At 42.2% G+C, this 15821-nt stretch overlaps 1 protein-coding gene across 10 annotated transcripts in view; it reads right to left on the reverse strand.

Moving 5' to 3' along the window:
* LOC137374927 (uncharacterized) overlaps window positions 1-15821 on the reverse strand; it is a 112280-nt gene that overhangs the window by 53509 nt on the left and 42950 nt on the right. The window lies entirely within an intron of this gene.

The raw sequence follows: 15821 nt of genomic DNA on the forward strand, positions 1-15821 counted from the left end.
CCAAACCGTTATAGAAAAGTTGAAACTGAACAAAACTGGATGGCCCACATGGCATTGACCTCGGCACTGGAAACAAAAATGGCACATTCTGCCCAGTCGACCCTGCAAAGTCTTCCTTGCTAATATGTGGGGATTTGTACCAAAATTGGGAGAGATCAAGAAACAGCTGACTGCACTTCATACAGGAAAGGCTATTGGCCCTGACAACACTCTGGCTGTAGTATTGAAGACTTGTGCTCCTGAACTAACTGTGCCCTAGCCAAGCTGTTCCAGTACATTTATCCGACAATGTGGAAAGTTGCCCTGGTATGTCCTGTCCACAAAAAGCAAGACAAATCCAATCAGGCCAATTACCGCCTCATCTGTCTACTCACAATCATCAGCAAAATGAAGGAAGGTGTTGTCGACAGTGCTATCAAGTGGCATTTACACAGCAATAACCCCTGGTCACCGATGTTCAATTTCGGTTCTGTCAGGGCCACTCGGCTCCAGACCTCATTACAGCCTTGGTTCAAACATGGACCAAAGAGCCAAATTCAAGAGGTGAGGTGAGAGTGACTGCCCTTGACATCAAGGCAGCATTTGACTGAGTGTGGCATCAAGGAGCCTTAGCAAAACTGAAGTCAATGGGAATCAGGGGAAAATGCCACACTGGTTGGAGTCTTACCTAGCACAAAGGAAGATGGTTGTGGTTGTTGGAGGCCAAACATCACAGCCACAGGGTATTGTTGCAGGAACTTCATCAATGACCTTCCCTCCAACATAATATCAGAGGTGGGAATGTTTGCTGATGATTGCACTGTGTTCAGAACCATCTGCAAGTCCTTGGATACTGAAGCAGTCTGTGCCCATATGCAGTAAGACCTGGACAACATTCAGGCTTGGGCTGATAAGTGGCAAGTGACATTCATGCCACACAAGTGCCAGGCAATGACCATCTCCAACAAGAGAGAATCTGACCATCTCCCCATGACATTCAAAAGCATTACCAGTGCTGAATCCTCCATCATCAATATCCTGGGGATTACCATTGACCAGAAACTTAACTGGATCAGCCATATAAATATTGTGGATACAACAGGTCAGAGGCTGGGAATTCTGCAGCAACTAACTCATCTCCTGACTCCCAAAGTCTGTCCACCATCTACAAGGCACAAATCAGGAGTGTAATGGAAGACTCTCCACTTGCCTGGATGTGTGCAGCTCCAACAACACTGAAGGAGCTCGACACCATCCCAGACAAAGCAGCCCGCTTGATTGGCACGCCATCCACCACCACCAGTGTCCTGGCCAATCACATAACTAGGGCTGTGGACAGGGCTGTAAACTAACAGAGGCGGAGAGGGTTTGGGTAAAGAGAAATATTGAAATCCAAAGAGAGAGGTCAGAGCATTGGAGCAGAATAGTGATGCGGGTAACTTGCATCAGACAACATAAAAAGAACTCATTACACGGTGGCAGCTGTAGTGAGAAGAAAAAGTATAAGATGAAGACCACAGGGAAAACAGCTTTAAAAAGTACCTTCCTACAGCAAAAAGTTAAAAAAAATACTGGCCCAAACAGGGAAAGAAGAAAACACTTACCTCCAGCCATAGAAGACAGAGTGCTGAACGACAAGCTGCAAATTAATCACTGCAATCAGGTGAGTCATTGTCCCAACGGTTCAGGAATCCCCACTGAAAAAAAGCTTTGAGGTGCTTGCAAAGTTGATTTTTTTTTAAAGGCTCAGTGAAAGAAAAAAAAAAGGAAAACCCAATCCCTATTTCAGGCTGATCAACTGTTTTCAAAGGCTCCCCCAAGCTGATCAAGGTTGGCACCATTACAGGAGCGCCCGACAACAAAAAGCACAGGAATCCTCCATTCATGCTGCCCACAGCTAAAGCTTTAAAAAAAATCCTTAAAAGCACCCAAGCATGAAGAATTGCCTACTGAACGGCTATATAAACAAACTCTAGCAACGAAAAAAGCACTTGAAATGCCTATTGAACAGCTGTATAAACAGAGAGACTAGAGTGCTGGAAGCTAGATAAACAGACAAGCACAGCCAAACAACTGCTCCTCTCAATCAAAGCAGCCAAGAGAGTTTTTTTTTTAAGAGAAAGCATTACAGAGTCTGAAAGCAAGTTTTAAGCAAAATAACAGCAGGAAGATGGATATCAAATTTCCCAACATGAACTAGAAGACCATGGATATCCTATCCGAGTTCCAACTTTTCAAACAAAGAATGCAGCTATGCTTTACAGACTGAGTAATTGTAGAACCAGAGAAACAGGCTGTAAAAATATTAATAGCAGTTGGAATTGAGGGTTTACACAGAATCAATACCTCAGGCTTATCTAAAGAGGATCAGAAAGATCCTGCAAAGGTATAGAAAGTGCTCGAAGATCAACTGAGATTAACAGCAAATTTTAGAATTCACCACCTGGAATTGATGTCCTATAGGCAACAGCCACAGGAATCAATAGACCAGTTCATCAGTAGATGGTGTAGTAAGGGCAACGAATGTGATTTCTCAGAAACTGAGATGTCAGAGCGACTAATGGAGCTGGTGATCGTATCAACACCCATCGAAGCATTTCAGAAAGACCTCATGGGGAAAAAGAAAGATCACAGCATTGATGCACTGCTGGAAGATGGCAGGAAATAAGAAGCCATTGCAGCTGGATATCAGCACCTGCAAGCTCTAGATACAGCCAACAGTATCAGCATGATTACCAAGTCAAAAAAAGCAATCAAGCTATGTGGTCCCCTCATGGCAAAGTTGTCCTGCATTTCGAGACCTGTGAAAGGTGTGCAGTGCAAAAGGACACTGGGCCAGCCTATGCAAGAAATCTGGTGCCAAAGATGCAGCCAGAAGCTATGGCAGAATTCAAGCAAACAGAAAACAGGGCAACAGCAGCAAGGGAAGCGCCAGAGACCTGCATAAATGCAAGCCGTCACATAAAGTCACCAGCCAAACAGACCTGAGACAAGACTCAGAGAGAAGCAATTCTTAGTCAAAAGATGAACAGGCATTCCACATTGTGAACCTGACATGTCACATTGATGAAGTTAAACAACTGGAAGCTTTCACCACTATTAACATCATGTGCCCAAAGAAAACTGGCAAACATACACTCAAGGTAAAGACGGACATCGGCGCTAGTACAAATATGCTACCAGTCCAAATCCTCAATGATATGAACCGGAGCCATTGGAAATCAATGATACAACCGACAAATGCAAAGTTATCTGCATGTAATGGATCACACATCCCTTGCAGTGGCACATTAACAATGCAATGCAGATACGGCAATTTGGCATGGAAACCACAAACATTCTACCGAGTAAACATGAGCAGACCAGCAGTGGCAGGACTACCAGTGTGTACGAACCTCATCATCATAGCTATTCACAACAGCAATGCCAAGGGGAAATTTGAAAGGACCACAACCCACTCGCAGAGTCTGGCCAGCATCAAACGGTGCTGTCTGGAAACCCAGCAACAACAGAACTATGCCACGTTTCACTTCTGCTCTCTCGAGAACCGCCAGCACCACAATGAGCCAAAACGGACAAGTACTGCCAGAAGGCCAGGTACTGTTCCCCCATCAAGTCCTCAACCTTGAGCCCCGGGCCTTCAGATGCAGAGGATGAGGAGAGGCGAAGGACATGCTATGTCCTGAGGAGGCAGAGATCTTGGCCATGAGGTGCTGGAAGTTTCCAAGAATGACAAGGCCTCAAAGGTAGTCATGCTGAGCAAAACAACAGAGTATGTTAGCAGGCTGGAGGCAGAGCAACAGAAAATAAATGCAGAGAGGGAGAAACGTAGAAAGAACAGCAACAGATGAGATGCATACTCTGAGCAAGATTTGTCAAAGCATCAAGATGATGTCTGGACTTTTGAGCCTCTATATTTGTAAATTTCATAATCTCTATACCTGTGTAAATAATTTTGATGTTATCTAATTTTATGTGTTTTTTTACTTTTAGCATAGGAGACTTAGCTTTGGAAAGAAGGGGGATGTTGTAAGAGTGATGTCCCTTTAAGGTCTTAGTATGCTAATAAGCCAAGTATCAGGACTCAGTCATGTGACTCAGAGCCAGCGATACCCTGCACTGTAACATCTAGAGGCAAGTTCTATAAATAGTTTTGTACTGTATAATAGTTTAGCTGCAATAAACCTGTTTTGAGATCTTCAACCAACTGGACTCCACGCATCTCATTTATGTTGCATCAGACAACATAAAAGAACTCATTACAGTCTCGTCCCAGATCTCCTCCCTAGTGCTATACAGTTGAAAGTGCCATCTTTTAGATGAGATATTAAACAGAGGCTCTGACTACCCTTTCGATGGATGTAACTGATTCTCTGGCGTTGGACGGCTTTCCTGTTCTACTTTCTTTCATTACTTTAAACATAGACATCAATTTTAATAACCGCAGAATCAGATTTATATCGTTAAAGAGCTCATGTTATATGATCCATCATGAATACTCAGTCAAATCATACAATACGATTCCATATGATTATTTGATTCTTCACTACGAAGTTCACAATTCACTATAGGAACTCAGGTAACATGCTATACAATTCCATCCTGACTACAGCAAACAGGGGTTTACTCAAAACACTTGTACCAATTCTACCTCTGATCTCTACATTTCATACATATTAATACTAAACTACAATATACCAAAAGACAAACACTGCAGACTTCAGATAACATGGAGCCAAGAGATACACTCACGCTCATCTGCTGCTGCTGCTCGTAGGTACTCCTACCAGGAGATCTGCTGCCATGTTATGTCATGCTCTTCTATCTTGTGCCACCCTCACACATCTACTGTAGCTCATCTGCAAGCACTCTGTGATGGCCATCATCCAACTATGCCTAGGTCGACCCCTCTTTCTGCTGCCCTTCACTTTGCCGTCTAGGAGAAATCTCAGTAGCTTTTCAACTATATGGGTGAAATACTGTCATTTTCTTTTCTGGATGTCACTTTTTAGAGATCTTTTTTCTGGTGCAATTTTAAGCACCTCCTCATTTGTCTTATGGTCTGTATAAGCATCCACATTTCAAAAGCCTCTATTTCCTTATACAGGTCTTTACTTTTTGTCCAGATTTCTGAGGCATACAGGAATGTGGATAGGATGTAACATTGTGTAAGTTTTCCCCTTGTTAAAAGCTTGAGCTTTCTTGTTGTTAACAGATCCTTCATCTTCACAAATTTACTTCTGGCTATCTCTATCCTTCTGACTTTGGCATTGCATCTACCATCATCTGTTACCATTTGTCCTAAATAGACAAACTTATCTACTTGTTCCAGTGTGACACCATCCACTTTAATCTTCACTCTGGTTTTTTCTAATGGATTTCTTCTAACGATCATTATTTTTGTCTTTTTGGTGTTCATACTCAATCCATATTCCAATCTTATAGATTTTACTTGATCTAGGATATTTTGTAGGGCCTCTTCTGATTCTGCAAGTAGCGCTGCGTCATCAGCGAACTGCAAGTTTGTTATGTTCATGCCTCCTGGAAGTTCATCTAACTCTCTGAATATTTGTTCTGTGTACAGATTGAATAATTTTGGCGACAGCACACAACGTTGTCGTATTCCTCTCTTCACTTGAAACAAATCTAACTGTTCATCTTCTACCTGATGCTCACTATTTGTTCCCAATAGAGGCTCTAGATAAATGTCACATCTTTACTGTCAATGTTACATTTCAGAAACACATCTAATAGCTTTTGGTGATAAACACGATTGAACGCTTTTTCATTATCTATAAAACATATGTAAATGCTCCTGTTTACTTCTCGATATTTATCAAAGCTGGTTCTTAAGTTAAATATTCCCTCTCTTGTTCCTACTCCAGGTCTAAATTAAGACCGCATTTCACCAATTTCTGCTTCAAATGGGTTATTTCTTTCTATTATGGTTTTCAAAATCACTTTACTGAGATGACTCATTAAGCTTATAGTTCTAAACTGATAGCACTCCATTGCTTTAGGTTTCTTAGGTATCTTAACGAATAAGGAATGTCTCAGTCACTTGTAATTTTTCCTTTGGTAATTAGTTGATCACAAATTTCTGTTATCACTTCTAATTCTGTTTCTCCAAGGGCTTTTCGATGTTCTGTTGTTACTTCATCTATGTCTGGAGCTTTTCCCTGTACTCATCAATTTCAAAGCATTCTTTACCTCTGTTATCATAATGTTTGGTTCTTCCTTTGTCTCGATATCTTAAGGACTCCCTTGATTTGGATCATCATACAATTCACGTACATTCTATCCTTTTGCTACTGCATCTCTATCAAACAATATTTACCATCTTTGTCTTTTATGCACCCACTATCTGTTGTTATCCCTTTCTATCTGTCAAAGATTTCAACTTCTGGTACATAACTCTCATTTTATGATTTCTTTCCAATACTTCATCACAGATTTCATTACACGATTTCTCTTTAGCCTACATGCATTCTCTTTCCCCTTTCTATCATCATTGCTAACATCTCATCTGTCATCCACTCCTTAGGCTTGGTTTTGTTGCGCTCCTGACGTCAGACTCTGTGGCAGGATGGGAAGTGGGAGGGGCTGGAAGAATGCACCGGCAGCGGCCCACCATGGATCCCGACGCTGAGATTGCCAGGCCTGATCTTCCCGATGCCGGCGAGGCTCCGTGGTACCCCGCCCCCATTCGGCGATGGGATCCGATTTAAATTTTTTAAATAAAGGAAATGCATACATTTAAATCCAATTCTCTGCAATCTTACCAGCTGCCTGGGATCTGCCATGGAGCGGTCAGTACTCACGCACCTTTCCCATTTAGGGAAAGCTGGCAACACCGAAGTGGGGAAGGAGGATCTTAGGATTTTTAGTGTAGTGGGGTGGGGGGGGGAAGGAAAGGGGTAGGGAAAGGGGTCAAATCTGCATTTGCAGTGTTGGGAAGGAAGGGGTGACCTCTGTACTTTGTACAGTTTTGGGGAGGAAGGGGGGTGGGGTGGGTTGAAAGAGGTCAACTCGGCAGTTTAAATATTTTGGCAGGGCAACTATGCAATGTAAGTGTTTTAGGGGGAAGGGGAGACATTTTATTTGTGGTGTTATTGGTGGGGGGGAAATACGGGGTTCAACTTTGCACTTATTGTGGCAGGTCTGGTAGCTCTTCAAAAATGGCACCACGCCTGTACAGAAGTAGCTGACGCCAGTTCCGGAGTCGCTGAGGCCGCCCCGACCACATGACTGGGGGGGGGGGGGGGGGGAGGAGGTGGGGGGAAGCCACCCAGCATATTAAATGAGCTGCCACGCGCTACATCGTGGAAGCATGGTAGCACAGCCCGCACCCTGGCGGCAGGAGAATAACATTCAGCCCCTTCTCTCTTTTTCTTTTCCTTTTTGTTAATATTTCCTTTGCAGTCTGTTGTATACTCTCACATTTTGCCATTTTTTTTCTATTTCTTGTTCTGAGACCTGTGCTTGTTCTGTTTCCTCAATCCTGAGACATTCATACTTGTTTTATACTTCAAGAGTGAATGCCTCTCTGATATTCTTATTCTTCAGCATGTCAAAGTCTAAGTGGTCGCACATGTTTTTCTTCTTTGACCGACTTTAGTGTTTAAGTCACTCATGAGAATTACATCAGTTGATTTGACTTGATCATAACACTTTAGGATATCACCATAAAATGCCTCTATTTCCTGCTCACTGTGATAGAAACATAGAAAAATAGGAGCAGGAGTAAGCCATTCGGCCCTTTGAGCCTGCTCCGCCACTCAATATGATCATGGCTGATCATCCAAACTCAGTAACCTGTTCCCGCTTTCTGCCCATATCCCTTGATTCCATTAGCCCTAACAACTATATCTAACTCTTCCGTGAATATATTTAGTGATTTGGCCTCAACTGCTTTCTGTAGTAGGGAAGTCCGCAGGTTCACCACTCTCTGGGTGAAGAAATCTCTCCTCATCTCAGTCTGAAATGGCTTACCCCTTATCCTTAGACTGTTACCCCTGGTCCTGGACTCCCCCGCCATCGGGAACATCCTTCCTGTATCTAGTTTGTCCAGTCCTGTTAGAATTTTATAGGTTTCTATGAGATCCCCTCTCATTCTTCTAAACTCTAGCGAATACAAGCCTAATCGACCCAATCACTCTTCATATGTCAGTCCTGCCATCCCAGGAATCAGTCTGGTGAACCTTCGCTGCATTCCCTCCAAAGAAAAAACATCCCCCCTCAGATAAGGAGACCAAAACGGCACACAATACTGCAGATGTGGTCTCACCAAGGCCTTGTATAATTGCAGCAAGACATCCTTGCTCCTGTACTCGAATCCTCTTGCTATGAAGACCAACATACCATTTGCCTTCTTAACTGCCTGCTGCCCCTCATGCTTACTTTCAGCGACTGGTGCACAAGGACACCCAGGTCTTGCTGCACCTCCCCCTTTCCCAATCTATCACCGTTCAGATAATAATCTGCCTTTCTTTTTTGCCACCAAAGTGGATAACCTCACATTTATCCACATTATATTGCATCTGCCATGTATTTTCCCACTCACTCAACCTGTCCAAATCACACTGAAGCTTCTCTGCATCCTCCTCACAGCTCACACTCCCACCCAGCTTTGTGTCGTCTGCAAACTTGGATATATTACATTTAATTCCCTCATCTATCACATTAATATATATTGTGAATAGCTGGGGTCCTAGCACTGATCCCTGCGGTACCCCACTAGTCACTGCCTGCCACTCGGAAAAAGACCCGTTTATTCCTACTCTTTGTTTCCTGCCTGCCAACCAGTTCTCTATCAACGTCAGTACCTTACCCCCAATCCCATGTGCTTTAACTTTGCATGCTAATCTCTTATGTGGGACCTTATCTAAAGCCTTCTGGAAGTCCAAATACACCACATCCACTGGTTCTCCCCTATCTATTCTACTAGTTACATCCTCAAAAAATTCCAGTAGATTTGTCAAGCATGATTTCCCTTTCGTAAGTCCATGTTGACTTTGTCCGATCATGTCATTGTTTTCCAAGTGCTCGGCTATTACATCTTTTATCATGGGCTCTAGCATTTTCCCCACTACTGATGTCAGGCTAACCGGTCTATAATTCCCTGTTTTCTCTCTACCTCTCTTTTAAATCCATTGGAACTGTTCCAGAGTCTATAGAATTTTGAAAAATTACCAGCAATGCATCTACTATTTCTAGGGCCACTTCCTTAAGTACTCTGGGATGTAGATTATCAGGCCCTGGGGATTTATCAGCCTTCAATTCGATCAATTCCCCTAACACCATTTCCCTACTAATACTGATTTCATATAGTCCCTCTTCTCACTAGACCCTATCTTCCCCAACATTTCTGGGAAGTAATTTGTGTCCTCCTTTGTGAAGCCAGAACTAAAGTATGTATTTAATTGGTCTGCCATTTCTTTGTTCCCCATAATAAATTCCCTCATTTCTGACTGTACGGGACCCACATTTGTCTTCACTAATCTTTTTCTCTTCACATATCTATAGAAGCTTTTACAGTCAGTTTTTATGTTCTCTGCAAGCTTACTCTCAGACTCTATTTTCCCCTTCTTAACCAATCCTTTTGTCCTCCTTTGCTGAATTTTAAACTGCTACCAATCCTCAGGTTTGCTGCTTGTTCTGGCCATTTTATATTTCTCCTCCTTGGATCTAATACTATCCCTAATTTCTTTTGTAAGTCACGGTTGAGCCACCTTTCCTGTTTTATTTTTGCAACCTGACAGAAATGAACAATTGTTATAATTCATCCACGTGCTCTTTAAATGCTAGCCATTGCCTATCCACTGTCAACCCTTTAAGTAAAGTTCCCCAATCTAGCATAGCCAACACGCGCCTCATACCTTCATAGTTTCCTTTTTTTTGATTCAGGACCCTGGTCTCGGAATCAACTCTCTCACTCTCCATCTTAATGAAGAATTCTATCATGTTATGATCGATCTTCCCCAAGGGACCCAGCACAAGAAGACTGTTAACTAATCGTTCCTCATTACATAATACCCAGTCTCGGATGACCTGGTCTCTAGTTGGTTCCTCAACATATTGGTCCAAAAAACCATTACGTACGCACTCCAGGAATTCCTCCTCTACAATATTATTGCTAATTTGGTTTGCCCAATCTATATGTAGATTAAAGTCACCCATAATTACAGTTGCACCCTTACTGCATGCGTCTCTAATTTCCTGTTTAATGCCATCCTCTACATCACCACTGCTGTTTGGGGGTCTATATACAACCCCCACCAACATTTTCTGCCCCTAGGTGTTTCTTAGCTCCACCCATACAGATTCCACATCAGGATTCTCTGAGCTAATATCCTTCCTCACCATTGTATTGATTTCCTCTTTTACTAACAACGCTACTCCACCTCCTTTCCCTTTTTGCCTGTCCTTCCTAAATATTGAATACCCTTGGATATTCAGTTCCCACCCTTGGTCACCCTGCAGTCATGTCTCCGTAATCGCAACTATATCGTATCCATTTACATCTATGCGTGGTTAATTCGCCTACCTTATTGTGAATACTACACGCATTGAGACACAATGCCTTTACGTTTGTCTTGTTAATATTCTTGGTCATCTTAGCATTATTTTGCATTATGGCCCTATTTGTTTCTTGCCCTTGATTTCTATGCCTTCTATTTTGCCTTTTTGATTCCTGTCTTTTGTTTCTATCCTTGTTCCATCCCCCTGCCATTCTAGCTTAAATCCTCCCCAATAGCACCAGCAAACGCCCCGTGAGGATATCGGTTCTGGTCCTGCCTGGGTGTAACCCGTCCCACTTGTACAGGTCCCACCTTCCCCAGAAATGGTCCTGATGTCCCAGGAATCTAAACCCTCCCTCCTGCACCATTTCTCCAGCAACGCATTCATCTGGTCTATTCTGCTGTTCCTATACTCACTAACATGTGGCACAGGAAGTAATCCTGAGATTACTACCTTTGAGGTCCTGCTTTTTAATTTAGCTCCTAACTGCTTAAATTCATCTTGCAGGACCTCATCCCTTTCTCTACCTATGTCATTGGTACCGACATGTACCACGACCACTGGCTGTTCACCCTCCCCCTTCAGAATGTCCTGCAGCCGCTCTGAGACATCCTTGACCCCAGCACCAGGGAGGCAACATATCATCCTGAAGTCTTGTTTGCAGCCACAGAAATGCCTGTCTGTTCCCCTTACAATTTAATCTCCTATCACTATGGCTCTCCCAGTCTTTTTCCTCCCCTGCTGTGCAGCAGAGCCATCCATGGTGCCACAATCTTGGCTGTTGCTGCTTTCCCCTGTGAGGCCAACTCCCCAACAGTATCCAAAGCGGTATATCTGTTTGAGAGGGGGATGGCCACAGGGGACTCCTGCACTACCTGCCTGTGCCTACTACTCCACCTGGAAATGGAAAAATCACTGCCCTTACTGGAGAACCTCGAGAAAGTAGCTGGACAGAACCAAGCAGAGGCGTGGAAAAGCTTGATAATTGCATACAGGTAATGGATAGACACTGTATTGACTTACTAGGAATTGCAGAAATAAGATAGTTAGATTTACTAGGTAACGTACTGCATCAGAAGCCAGAGAAGGAGCAGGTTAGTACGTTATTGTATGCCATTGGGGAGTCTGCGGACGACATCCTTATAACACATGGATCAGGCATCAGAACAGACCCTCAAAAGACAAATGTCATCAAAGATTTCAGTGAGCCTAAAAAATCACAGAATTGCAAAGGTACATGGTCCTGGTCATGGTCAATCAGGTGGGAATGTTTTGCTGAATGTGGCTATGATAAACAAACCACTGCAATAGTTTTAAAGAATGACAAGGCCTGGTGTTGGAGTGAGGTCCGACAAGAAGCTTTTGAAAAAAATCAAGCAGAAACTTCTTTCTTCAGAAGTACTAATACATTATGGCCCAAAGTTATCAACCATTATAGCAGCAGACACATTAGCAACAGGGCTAGGTGCAGTCTTGTTTCAGGTACAAAGTGATGGGAATTACAAACCTTTGTATTTTGCATCTCGTTCTTTGACAGAAACTGAGAAATGCGTTCATCAAGAAGGAAGTGCAGGCAACGACTTGGGCATATGAGAAATTCTCTGACTGTGTGCTAGGTCTTCAATTTAAGATTGAAACAGATCACAAACTATTACTTACTCTGCTAAACACAAAAGAACTAGCAAAGTTGCCTCCAAGAGTATGGAGGTTTTGATTGAGATTAATGAGATTCGACGCTGAAACCAAATATGTTCCTGGGAAACAGCAAATAACAGCAGATGCATTATCATGCATTACATCAGCAAGGAATTATAAGTGTTTGCTCGAACAACTACAGAGTATTTACCTGCTACAAATCAGAAGTTGAGTGAAATCAAGAAGGCTCAAAAAGATGAAGTATGTCCAGCAATTAGAGATTATTGTTTGCATGGATGGCCAGCATGTACGCCACACAACCCAGTATTAAGGCAATATTATGAGCATGAGGTCATTTGAGTATTGTTGACGATTTGTTGATATTTGACGAGATATTAGTCACCCCCCAGGATGCCAAGATTAGAGATCATAGAAAGATTACACCAAGGACATTTAGGAAAAACAAAATGCAGTGCCAGGGCAAGACAGTTAGTTTGCTGGCCTGATATATCGAAAGAGATCAAAGAGATGATATCAAGATTTATCACAAGTACTGTCAATTGTCATGAGATGAAGGAGCCACTAACGTCATCATCTTTCCATCTAGACCATGGGAACGTCTAGGTATGGATCTTTTCCAGCATAAGAATAAGATATTCTTAATCGTTGGTGATTACTATTCGAGGTAGGCCAAAGGGAAGCAGCTAAAAGGTCAGAGCTCAGAAGGTGTAATCAGAGATAAGAGAAATCTTTGCTACGCAAGGGATCCCAGACATGGTGATATCCGACAATGGGCCACATTGCGCGAACGAATGTTTCAAAGAATTTACAGAAGCATATAGCTTTACACACATCACTAGTATCCTCAGGCAAATGGCAAGGTGCAAGGACCGTGAAATCCTTATTGAAGAAGAATGAAGATTTTCTATTAGCATTTTTAAGCTACAGAGCAACACCACTTCAGAATGGTTTGGCCCCATGTCAATTGTTGATGGGATGAAGGTTAAGAATACAATTCCTATACTTCCAAGAACCACAAATGAGTGCAGAAGACTTGAAAAAAATGAGAGCGAGGATAATCCAAGAATTATGACAAATGTCACAGAACCAAAAACTTAACAGACAACAACCTGGAGAATCAGTTTGGGTTAGAGATGAGAGAAGGTATAGAACAATCACCATATCCATGATAATACATTGTCCAAACTGACTAAGGGGTGATTAAAAAGAAACAGTAGTGGCGATATCAAAGAAGCAGCAAATACAAGAGGAACGTTCATTTCAAGAAGTTGATGAGTCTACAGAGCTGCAAGCAGCCTTCAACCCAGAGGACAACTCGACTGAAGAACTTGAGTCATCAAATAGTTCTACTGAAGTACAAAAGAATGAGAAGGAAGCACTAAAAGACTCGAAACTCCAGACATCTTCTAAAGAGAGAAGAATAGGTTATGAGAGACTTGTAAAAGTCTCACAGAGGTTGACGTTCTGAGAAGTGAAGTCAGAAACTTGGGGGGAGATGTAGCATAATGTAATATAGGATTGTTACTGGACAGAATAGGTAAATAGTCTGTGTGTTATCACAGGAAGTGATGTAACAGAACTTGTAAAGAACTTTGTGTAGAGTGAAAATGGAAGCCATAGAAGTCAGATGCCTGTAAATAAACTCCTGTTCCTGTAACTGACAATCTCTCAAATATTCTGTTGTAAGATTAACTAGCATCGGAATATTACATTCAGCAGAACTGAAAGTTGTTGTAACTCATCGTGTGTTGATCCCACAAACAAGAAGATAGCCTGAGATACATGGTGTGAACTCACATTCTCACACCTTGCACTATTTGAAAAACAGCAGGGTAATTTTCCCTGGTGTGCTGCCAACATTTATCCCTCAACTAACACCATTAAAATAGATTATCTAGACATTTATCTCATTGCTGTTTGAGAGCTGTGTGCAAATTGACTGTTCATTTGTATATATTAGAGCAGTGACTTCAAAAGTAATCCAGTGGCTGTGAAGTGCTTTGGGATGTTCTGAAGATGTGAAAGGCTCAATCTAAGTATAAATTTGTTCTTTTGTTATCTATAATCCAATTTGTATGACTCCCACTACTTAATATTCATTTCCTTGACTTTTAAAAAATATTTTTGCTTGGCCTTTAAGTTATTTTTAATCTCATTGTGTTGCTGTTCATACCATATTACACCTTCACTGCAATACATGTTTTCTTCTTTATTTTCAGCTTGCACTTCCCACCTAATTCTTTTATTCTTCTGTTGGAACAGAATTAGTTCCACTTGGTGTAGCAGTACAAAGACTAAATTTTTAAAGAAGGCTATGGGTATTTATCTGGCTAGGCATTCTAATTTATAGGGGTCTGTTATCCAGTTTCAATTTCTGGTCTGTCTAGCCCAATTAAATGGCTCAGGTGGAGCATCAATGGACATATTTCTATTTGCAGGAAGGCTAACACATTTGATTCTATCAATGTGACTTGCATGTGGCCCAATCTGAGGAACCAAATACAGATTACCTGGGATGAGAGGATTGTCTGATGAGGAAAGATTAGGTAGAATTGGCTGTATTCTCTGCAATTTAGAAGAATGAGAGGGGATCTCATTGAAATATATAAAATTCTTAGATGGCTTGGAGAGTAGACGCTGAGAGGCTGTTTCCCTTGGCTGGAAAGTCTAGAACTAGGGGTCATAGTCTCAGGATAAGGGAACGGCCATTTGTGACTGGAATCAGGAAACATTTCTTCACTCAGAGGATTGTGAATATTTGGAAATCTCTACCCCAGAAGGCTGTTAGATGCTAAATTGTTAAGTATATTCAAGAATGAGATTAATAGATTTTTGGACACTCAGGGAATCAAGGGATATTGGAATAGGGCAGGAAAGTGGAGTATTATTCACTCATGAGATCTTGGTGTCACTGGCAAGACCAGCATTTATTGTCCATCCCTATGCCCTCAAAAAGGCGGTGGTGAGCTACCTTCTTGAACTGCTGCAGTAAGTATGATGTAGGTACAACCACAGTGCTGTTAGAGAGAGAGTTCCAGAATTTTGACCCAGTGACAGTGAAGACCTGGGATGGCGGGATTGTCTTATTGTCTTATAAGGAGAGATTGGGGAAACTGGGCCTGTATTCTCTAGAGTTTTGAAGAATGAGAGGTGATCTCATTGAAACTTATAAAATTCTTACAAAGTATGACAGGGTAGATGTAGATAGGATGTTTCCTCTGGCTGCTGAGTCTAGAACAAGGGGACACAGTCTCAGAATAAGAGGCAGGCCATTTAAAACTGAGATGAGGCAGAATTTCTTTACTCAGAGGGTTGTGAATCTGTGGAATTCTCTACTCCAGAGGGCTGTGGAAGCTCAATCATTGAGCATGTTCAAGATAGAAATCAATAGATTTCGGAATACTAACGACATCAAGGGATATGGGGATAGTGGGGAAAAATGGCATTGAGGTGGATGATCAGCCATGATCTGTTTGAATGATGGAGCAGGCCTGATGGGCCGAATGGCCTAGTCCTGCTCCTATTTCCTATGAGCTTACTCCTTAGTGTCAAGGGAAAGGCTTTCGGTAGGGTCATACTTAAAAGACTCCATTTACTTGCGTACCAAGAGTACAGGGAAGCACAGTGCAATTTCCATGCCAGCAGCTCTACTGTGGATATGATCT

Source organism: Heterodontus francisci, chromosome 11 (genome assembly GCF_036365525.1).
Source record: "Heterodontus francisci isolate sHetFra1 chromosome 11, sHetFra1.hap1, whole genome shotgun sequence".
Taxonomy (NCBI): Eukaryota; Metazoa; Chordata; class Chondrichthyes; order Heterodontiformes; family Heterodontidae; genus Heterodontus; species Heterodontus francisci.